Source organism: Mytilus edulis, chromosome 14 (assembly GCF_963676685.1).
Source record: "Mytilus edulis chromosome 14, xbMytEdul2.2, whole genome shotgun sequence".
NCBI classification, from domain to species: Eukaryota; Metazoa; Mollusca; class Bivalvia; order Mytilida; family Mytilidae; genus Mytilus; species Mytilus edulis.
The window spans coordinates 18,571,673-18,582,225 of record NC_092357.1 but is presented as its reverse complement, the minus strand read 5'-3'; positions in this window follow the sequence as shown (position 1 = coordinate 18,582,225).

Below are 10,553 nucleotides of genomic sequence, written 5' to 3'. Positions count from 1 at the left end.
CTGCATCTATTCAACTCTAATCTAATCAAATATAATATTCATGATTATCCTAGTATTCCATGATTATCCTATTAACAAAATGTCATTTGATAAAATTTGGAATATTTTTAGTTCGTATTATGAAACAAACTAACAAATGTTTGAGGAAGAAAATCTATTTCGCTCTCTTGTGTACAGAGAAACATAACAACGTTTACAGAACTTAAAACTCTGATGGCATTAAAAATTCAACACATCACAATTAGATTAACTTTTACTACATTCGTTCTACGTAAAAATTAAACATTAAAGACGAACAAATTAGAATCTGTTCTATATTATCAATTGTACAGCAATAATTCACCAACATTACATGAAAACTGATCAGTTTTATCGACATTAACGAAAATTAATGGATAATAAATCTGCAACGTGAATGGTCGTTGCGCTTTTCTATTTACTTTTTTTTTCAAAAAAGAAGAGAACGTCAGGAATTTTTCAAACGTTTTTTTAAAAACAATATTGCACATGTTGTTCACAGATTTATTTATTGGTATAGTAAAGCGTTACAGGGAAATTTTGAGAATTCATTTGTGGGTGTATTCTTAGAAGAGAGTCAATATTTTAATTTATCTATGAAGTATTGACATTTAGTATTAGTTTTCACAATTCAGTTTAATATATGCTTTTAAATTAATTTACTTTTATCATCCTAACGTCGTACATGCATTCAAATACAAAAAAATACAACAATTAACTAAATAAGTCACTATCTTGCAGTTCAACGTGATGCTGTATTAGACAACCAGTGCCAAATATCTTACAACTAATAGATAATGCATCTATTGACAGCCATAAACATATCACTGAAACTTTTATAGTGTAGCCTTTACGAATTGTATAATATTCTAAAACGAAATGCGAACTTACTTAATTATATTTTCAATTTGAAGTCCAAAAATTAATCTTCTTTAATGAAAAGTATTGTGTGAACCGTTGGTTTCATTTAAAATTGGTTAAATAGTTGTTCGCGATATTGTTCAGACACTGAATAACCAAAATGTTTATAATATTTGTGTACGTCTAATAAACAGCAACCCAACGACAATACTAACAAAGTTAATGAAAATCAAAATATAGTTGTATGACTTTAAAGATATGTATTCCACATGGAATGCTATAGTTTGCACCTAGTGTAAAGAGTGATGCAAAGCTGGTAATTAATTTTTCAAGACTTTGCTGTATTTGTTATCAATATTAAATTCTTTTTTTCATGTATATGATTGATGGATTGATTGTATTTTGTTTTTTTACATCCAGTTAAGCACTTTTAGTGACCACCTTCTGTTCGATGATGATGCTGAAGTATCCGGAGAGAAATTAACATTCTCATCATCTACGATTATATTTAAAATCGAACGCACATGTCACGAGCGGGATTCACAACTTTAACCAAGATGGTAGATGAACTACTAAGACCATTTGACCACCAACGTCTCTTGTACATAAAGAATAATATACCACAGTGTACTCAAATTTTAAATGGCATCGACAACTTCTAATTATTACTGTAGCTTCATTAACCCTAGGTATGTCAACTCGGCGACGAACTCGTCTTTTACAACGATACTCGAGTACTAGTTCTTAAAAATATCAAGAAAAGGAAAACACAAGTTATACCCATTTTACATATGGTAGTTTAAAATAAAACCATCAAAATTATATTAATATCTAGTAGTAGATAAGTGTCACATAATGAATTTTATATAATGATACATAGTTTGTTGGCTTCATTTACTAATTATGTAAACAATAATATTATCAATAATTTCATAAACACCTGTTGACAAATTATCAACAAGTCAAACCAGATCAAACGCATTTAATGATGAACAAAAGGGTGTTGATTAGAAATTATTGATGAGTTTGACTATTCTCGGAAGTTCACCATAGTGTGGAGCGATTTTTGTAATGAACTTGAATTATTATAATGTCAACATTTTCTGAGCAGAGTTGTTTTTTAAACTTAACTACGTTATTAACAGTCCTGACGATGCAAATATTTGCTCTGACGGTACAGATATGTTGAATGGCCAAAGTGTGAGCATAACAAAGCTGGTCTCGTGCACAGCCCACTTCGTGTTAAAGGACATTTCATTGATAAAAAACCGCCCGGGCGTAGCTAGAGAGAAATGATGTGCAAGCAACTACCGCCGAGCGTAGCGAGTCGAAAATTTTTGGGACCCTTTTATAGAGAAAAAGGTTTTCGGTCATAGGACTGTTAAAAGATGAGCTACATGTACATAGATAGGACTTATAAAAAAATTATGAATATAAAACTATTAATAAATCTTCTGAATAGAGTAATATAAACAACACATATTTGTGATACAGAATTCACTCAAAATTGTCCAAAATCTGCTCTTCGGGTCTAGGCAGAAACAAACTTCTGTATTACTTTAATTGTCAATATTCATACTGAAATCCCGATGAATATGCAGTAATGCTAGTAACTATCGTTCATTGTTGATCGTACATTTGTTTTCAACATACGTAGTACACTGATAGATCTCCATGGTAGCACTCGCGAGATGTTATAAACCAGCGTACGTGTTCGGCATCGAGCGACCTCCCAATTGAATTCGTCAAAATCACATGCCAGGTCAGTTTTGTATGTCTCAGATAATGTTGAGATTTGTTCGTTTGTTATATTTCTTACAACACGATGGAGCAGATACAACGCAAAGAAGCGATTTTCTGATAATACTAGACGCGACTCCACTCTCCAGTTCCCTTATCATATCATACGGTCTATGAACGCAAAAAATAATGAGACTTTCCAATACTGTTTTAGCGTGTTTGCAGGGTGATTGGCTCTGGTAGTCTGTCGACCACATCGCCTCGGCATATTTTCAACGATATCGAGGGGTTCTGATAATTCTAATGCCGATAGGTAAATCTCATTCCAAACTGATGAACCGTGCACTGTAATATGTGCTTCAAAAACTACATGTCTTAGATTGAGTATTTCAAATTCAAATCTAGTAAAAGAAACAAGTTACTGTCCGATTTTGTCATAATCTCCAATGAAACTTTTATTGAAACCAAATGCCGTTATTTAATGATATTTTATAATATTTCATCAATTGAAAAAGTGACAACATAGGTGTTTCCTTTAACATTCAATCTATAAATTTTTATTTTGTCATATTTTTTTTGCATGCCGAATCGATGTGCACGCAACTGCGTGTTAGCGTATAGGCAGCTACGCGCCTGTGACAGACCGCAAACATTTGAAACGTATTTAGTTTTTGATTATTTGAAGATGTAATTATAAAATCTTATTCCCGAGAGGCGCTCTCAATAAAAATCAATTTTATTTAAGAAAGCACCAACATATTAACAGGAAAGCTATTATTGGAGATTCATCTTTGAATTTGGTACTCTAATACCGTAGCAAATCGAGTACTCGTTGACATCTCTAATATAAAAATGATATAAATAGAACCGGTTTAGGAAAACAAAAGATGTGTAATTTCTAGAAAGTGAAATGAATTATCCCGCTCACACTGTAATGTTATCTGTGATCAAAAACAGAAATGTACTTCATCCTGCGGTTGAAACGTACAAAGACATTTTATTTGCATTTCAGAACATATTTTTCATTTCTTGCATTGTCAATCATTAGATAAATTAATTAGTCCACGAGCGAATATGGGTTGTTTTGCCTTCGTTTCGTTGGTTTGGTAAAGTGGAATGTTTGTCGGGATTTATTAACTCAAACATTTTTTATTGCTCCTTTATACTCAGTAAGCTTTGTTTTGTGTTGCGATGAACTTTTTTCAAATGATGTTGATTTTTATTTTCTGAAGATAAGCTGTCTAAAAAAAGTCGGAAAAATAAGTTGTATGTCAAAGAACGTCTCGTTCTTTTTCTAAAAAAGTTCATCGGAAGGTACCAAGACCTTGTTGATAAATATTCCGTATCAACTTCTCAAATAATACACGATGGTCTTGATGTATACATTCTTCGTACTGATGTTGTTTATCATCTTAACAACGTGTTTTATAGTTCTTTCATTTGTCTTTGTTCTATTATTAATATTACTTTTACTGTTGAATGGTTTCACGTGATATCCGTTTCACGTGGCTCGGTACTTATACATCTCGTCAATGTGTTTGTATTGGTTTTCATTTTTTTGTGGTTTGTTTTGTATTTGCTACTTTTTGTATTTCTTTTGTTCTTATAACGTGACTCTGTACTTTAAAAGATCCCGTCAGTATGATATTGTTCTATTATATGTCATTATGATATATTTCTATTATGAATTACAATATACGTTGAACCACAAACGTCAAAATCATTCAGTCGCGTAGTGGAATTAACTATTTTTGGATTCTTATAAATTCTATATATAACTTTTGGACTAGTTTAAATCTCGGTCTATTTCTTAAATTTATTCTTACATACTTTTGATTTTTTAACCCTGTATGCTAACATTCCCATGAAAATTTTTTAAAATTGTTTGTACGCACATTGAACGAAAAATTTATGTGACGTATAAAATTTTCTGACGTCAGACACTCAATATATGTGTTCGTAGATAGTAGATGTTTTTGTGTTCTGTTAAAATGTTCCTTTTAAAATTGTTAAACGATGATGACTGATGTACCCATATTTTGACTATTATATTTATTGTGTCTGTTTATTTAACGCATCAATGTAAAAATATCGGAAATTGATGAGACTGTCATTAAAGTGAGAGGGTTAGCGCTATAGAACCAGGTTTAATCCACCATTTTCTACATTTGAAAATGCCTGTACCAAGTCAGGAATATGACAGTTTTTGTCCATTCGTTTTTGATGCGTTTTGTAATTTGATTTTGCCATGTGATTATGGACTTTCCCAATTGATCTTCCTCTAAGTTCAGTATTTTTGTGATTTTACTTTTTACATACCAGGAATATTTTCTGTATGTTGTATTTCGATCATTACTTTTAGGAATTTCGAGTGGAAATGCCCTTTAACTTCTCTCTCATTTTGTGTGAACTTCCAGATCTCTTGTATCGATTACCACTGTTGATTATTATGTAGACGAAACGCGACTCTGGCGTGTAAAACTATAACATGTATAAGCCTAGAATCATTGGTTCGATTTTAGTTGCTGGCATAGATAAATACATATTATGTTCAATACCGTACCTGGTTTGTATTGAAAAGTCAAAAAATATTATCATACGTACACGTGTAATAATTTGATATGGTCATATTTATACAGAAATCTGTTAACAAAACTCTGAATCATTCGCAATACTAAGGATTTTCTACTTTTACCGATGAGTCTTTTGTATACTTAACGCGCGTCTAAAAAATATGAGCCTTGTATCTCTGATGTGTATTTGTCTTCAATATTAGACTCATAAGCGGTGCTGGAACGAAAACAATTGAAATACCAAATCATCTACGAAGTTTAAGAGCATCACAAATCAATTGTTCCGAGACCTTGGAGTACATTGTAGATGCATTTTGTGTTTTGAACAAAATTTTAGCATTTTATGACCGATACATTTACAGCAATTGACCTCATCGATATTATTTCATGCGTACTGGCTAATAGGCTTGTAAAGTTCTCGTGGGTGAAATGTCGACTAGCAGTGTTATCGATGGAATTATTGTAAAACAAAAGCTCAAACATACCAGGCTTATTATTTAATACGCATGATGACCGTCATTCCGTGTACATAAGAGACACCATTGGATCAAAACAATTGAACAAATTACGAAGCAACTATTTCACAAGTTTGTCTTGGTGGGGTCATTTATACCATAGAGAGGATTTGAATGATTCAAAGGTTTTTAAAAAAAGATAAAAAGATAAAAAAAAAACCGACTGAGTAAATATTACTTTACAATAATAGCCTTTGTATGAGGTCCATACAAGAATATAATTGACCTGAAAGAAGTATATTGACTGAGAACGAAGTCACAATAATATCGGTTTTTAGATATTCTAAAAATAATCGTGCAAAATACTTTTTGCTGTGCAATATGCTTTTTGCTATCCGCCGTATTCTCTCTACCTTCGAAAATATAGTTTAACATATGACTATCCCTGAACGAATCAAATTAGTTAAAATATACGAATTTAAAACAATTTACATGTAATCAAGTACAAAAAGTCCACCAGCATAAGAAGTCATCAACAAAAGTGGGCTAATAACTTTGTATTATGCCAAGGATCATTCATAACAAAGAGGAGAGCATTGGTACTGAACAAACTCATTATAGATACCATGCTTAAAACTGTTACGCGTTTTCGTGTACAAAACAAAACTCATCAGTGACGCTTAAATTCAAACCCATTATCAAATTTATCAGTTCAACTAAACATTTGATATCGGCGAGTAAACTTTTAAATTAATGTAACTTATTATAATATTGTTTTGTTTCAAACAGGAAACAATACATACAAGAGTTATCAAAGGTACCAGGATTATAATTTAGTACGCCAGACGCGCGTTTCGTCTACACAAGACTCATCAGTGACGCTCAGATCAAAATAGTTTTAAACCCAAACAAGTACAAAGTTGAAGAGCATTAAGGATCCAAAATTCCAAAAAGTCGAGCCAAAATCGGCTAAGGTAATATATGCCTGTGATAGAAAAATCCTTAGTTTTTCGAAAAATTCAAAGTTTTATAAACAGGAAATTTATAAAAATGTCCTCATTATTGATATTCATGTCAACACCGAAGAATTGACTACTGGGCTGGTGATACCCTCGGGGACGAAACGTCCACCAGGAGTGGCATCGACCCAGTGGTGTAAATAGTTATCAAAGGTACCAGGATTATAATTTAGTACGCCAGACGCGCGTTTCGTCTACACAAGACTCATCAGTGATGTTCATATCAAAAATTTTATAAATTATACACCTAAATATACTTTTATTTAAAAAATCCAGCACTAGACAACTCAAATTTAAAAAAAAAAACACTAGCGAGCAAGGAATAATGCAAATAGCACTAGCGCAAATAACTTATATGTGCCATTGACAACCTTTTGTTGTCTTATTTCATGATTTTATATGTTTTACAAAAGATCTACCTAATTTTCTCTTTTCTGCATATTGAGATGTTGCTGAGACCCTAGCTTCACACAGACTATTTTTCTAAGTCAGTAATTACTATTTTGATTAGGATATTTGGAATATTTAGATACTCTGTGAAAATCAGAAAAGGACATAAATAGGAATCATCTACAAGCAGTACCATTATCTATCTTTCGTTGATAAGCTTGAATTATGTATTGGATAATGCAGAGAAATTGTATTATGTTTCATGCAATATAAAGTACAACCTGTACAAGCATAGCTGTTTCAGAAAATAAAAGACTTAAGCCTAGTAATATTATCGTTAAAAAGAAATGACCATCATTATGCTATCCAAAACAAAAAAAAAGATAAAGATCTACAAAAGAATTCTACAACATGAAAACAAAGTGTATACCGAAAACGCTATCAGTAATTTTATATGTTTCTCTCTAAAATTCATTAAGGTGATTAATGTTACGTTTTGGCAGTGAATTGTTCATTTTAGTAACATAATATCATGTTTTGCATATAAATTTTCAATCTAGAGTAACCATCAGTCTGTTCTTAAAACATTTCTCGTGTTTATTCTAAAAAGATATATAATTATCTTCATTAAATAGAACATGCATCGTAAATTATAAAAAAAATCGAGATTTTAATCGAACAAGTCTGACATCTGTTATTAGCATGTTTTTGTTATTTTTGCAGATGAAGAGAAATATAAATTAAGAATGATATAGATTTTTTTAAAACGGTACAACCATAGTTTCAGTTAACAAATTGCATAAATTCCAGAATTCAAATTTATATATATGTATAAGATATAAAATACTTCATTGTTCGGTCTTTTCTAAATACTGGTTGCATCTTTCTCCTTGATAGTACGATATTTTTAGCACTTGTTTGACACTGCTGTTTCTGCATTGGTACTGTATTGTAGTCTCACTAGCTCAGTAGTTAGTGATTCGATATCATTATTATTTTTAACATACTTTTATTGAATTCGACGTTTCGAAATTATGTAGTAACTATAGATACCAACTCATTAAGACAAAGATGACGTTTATTTGGCTGTTCGTTTTCATTCTCTTGTATGTTGGCTTGTGTTTTTCTTGCACTTCAATGTTTCTGTTGTTCAATTTATTTCCAGTTATAGTTTGTGTTTCCCCTTGGTTTTAGTTTGTAGCCCAAATTTGTTTTCTCTCAATCTATACTTGACTTTTGAACAGCAGTATCAAGTAAAATCACAAAAATACTGAGCTCCGAGAAAAATTCAAAACGGAAACTCCCTAAACAAATGACAATATCAAAAGCCCGAACACATCAAACGAATGGATAACAACTGTCATATTAATGACATGGTACACACATGTTCTTATGTAGAAAACGGTGAATTAAACCTGGTTTTATAGCTAGCTAAACCTCTCACTTAGATTACAATCGCATCAAATTCCATTATATTGACAACGATGCGTGGACACAACAAACAAATATAATAGGTAAATATGTCCACAAAAACAGCAGTCAACATTGTGTTTACGACTGTACTGCACTTCGGTCGCACGTTATTTATCAAGACTTATTTCAACTTACATCTTCTATGTGCCTTTTGTTTTTTATCTGACAAAAATTTGTTTGCTTTTCAGGTTAAGAAAAATCGTAACATGAAAAAGAAATCCTCTTTATAATGAATCAATCATGTTCTTACTTTAATACGATCATTACTATTAATGTTTTTCAAACCTTTCCTTAAGATCCAGCATAGCAAGACGACTAGTTTCTTATATGTTTAAATTATGCTTTGCTTTAATAAACTATCATCTGAATATAAAAAAGGGTATGTGTTTCATTTATACTTCTGTAGAATAATAATGAAATAAAATCAGCCAAAGAGGAGACGAAAGATATCACAGGGACAATCAAACGCATAAGTTGAGAATAAACTGACAACGCCATGGCTAAAAAAGAGAATGACAAACCGACAAAGCGACAAACAATATGACACGAAACAGAAAATCGAAAATAAGACTAAGCAATACGAATCCACAAGAAACACTTGCAGAAAATATCTATGAATATAGAAATGTCACGTGCACATAGACACTAACTTAAATAAATTTTGTCATTTGAATTGAATTTATCGTAGTTACGTCCTAATTTCCGTATTAATAACAAATTAAAGTTGCTATGGTAATTTCCGTGAGAGTTATATGAAATTCACAAGAGTCGTCACCGTTGTTCCCTCTGTCTACTCATTTTAATGTGTCATGATGTTTACTACGCTATTTGGCAACATGACATTTTGCTAAAATGTGTTTTTACGCTGTTTCCACATGTCAAATTAAGTCTTGCTGGTTTACACCAAAAAATAATTGGTAAACTGACATTAATTTTGTAGAAAATTTCTCAAAACAGATTTTCAAAACATATGAATATTGCATTTTACAACATATCTTATTTCAACCCACCATGTTTTCCTTTAAAAATGTCCTGTACCAAGTCAGGAATATGGCCATTGTTATATTATTGTTCGTTTCTGTGTGTGTTACGTTTTAACGTTGCGTCGTTTGTTTTCTCTTATTTTTGAGTGTAATTTCACATTACGATAAGACGTGTCACGGTACTTGTCTATCCCAAATTTATGTATTTGGTTTTGATGTTATATTTGTTATTCTCGTGGGATTTTGTCTGATGCTTGGTCCGTTTCTGTGTGTGTTACATTTTAGTGTTGTGTCGTTGTTCTCCTCTTATATTTAATGCGTTTCCCTCGGTTTTAGTTTGTTACCCCGATTTTGTTTTTTTGTCCTTGGATTTATGAGTTTTGAACAGCGGTATACTACTGTTGCCTTTATTTATACATTTATATATAAACTTCACAAAAATGTGATTGATTGTATTGAGTTACTATTTATAAAAGCACCCTTTTGATTGAAGTCTCTGTTAAGTTTCGTCTCCGGGGGTATCAACAGCCTAGTAGTCAGCACTTCGATGTTAACCTGAATATCAATTATATGGTCATTTTTATAAATTGTTTACAAAAATATGAATTTTTCGAAATACTAAGGATTTTGTTATCCCAAGTGTAAACTACCTTAGCCTTAATTGGCACAACTGTTTGGTCCTCAATGCTCTTCAACTTTGTACTTGTTTTGCTTTCTAACTATTTTGATCTGAGCGTCACTTATGAGTCTTATGTAGACGAACCACATGTCTGGCGTATCAAATTATAATCCTGGTACTTTTGATAACTGATAGAATATCGATACTCTCAGAGGGCATATAACAATATGGACATGTTTAAATCATTTATAATGACAAGTCTTTGATAGTAATATAATTATTATAATTCATCTTACATACATTTGTAATTTCTATGTTTTTGTAACTGTGCTATGCTTTCGAGTTGTATTTTATTATTCTGTTGTTCCTCTTCCTTAATGTGTGATTCTCAAATATTTTGAAACATGGACATCTTGTTTAAT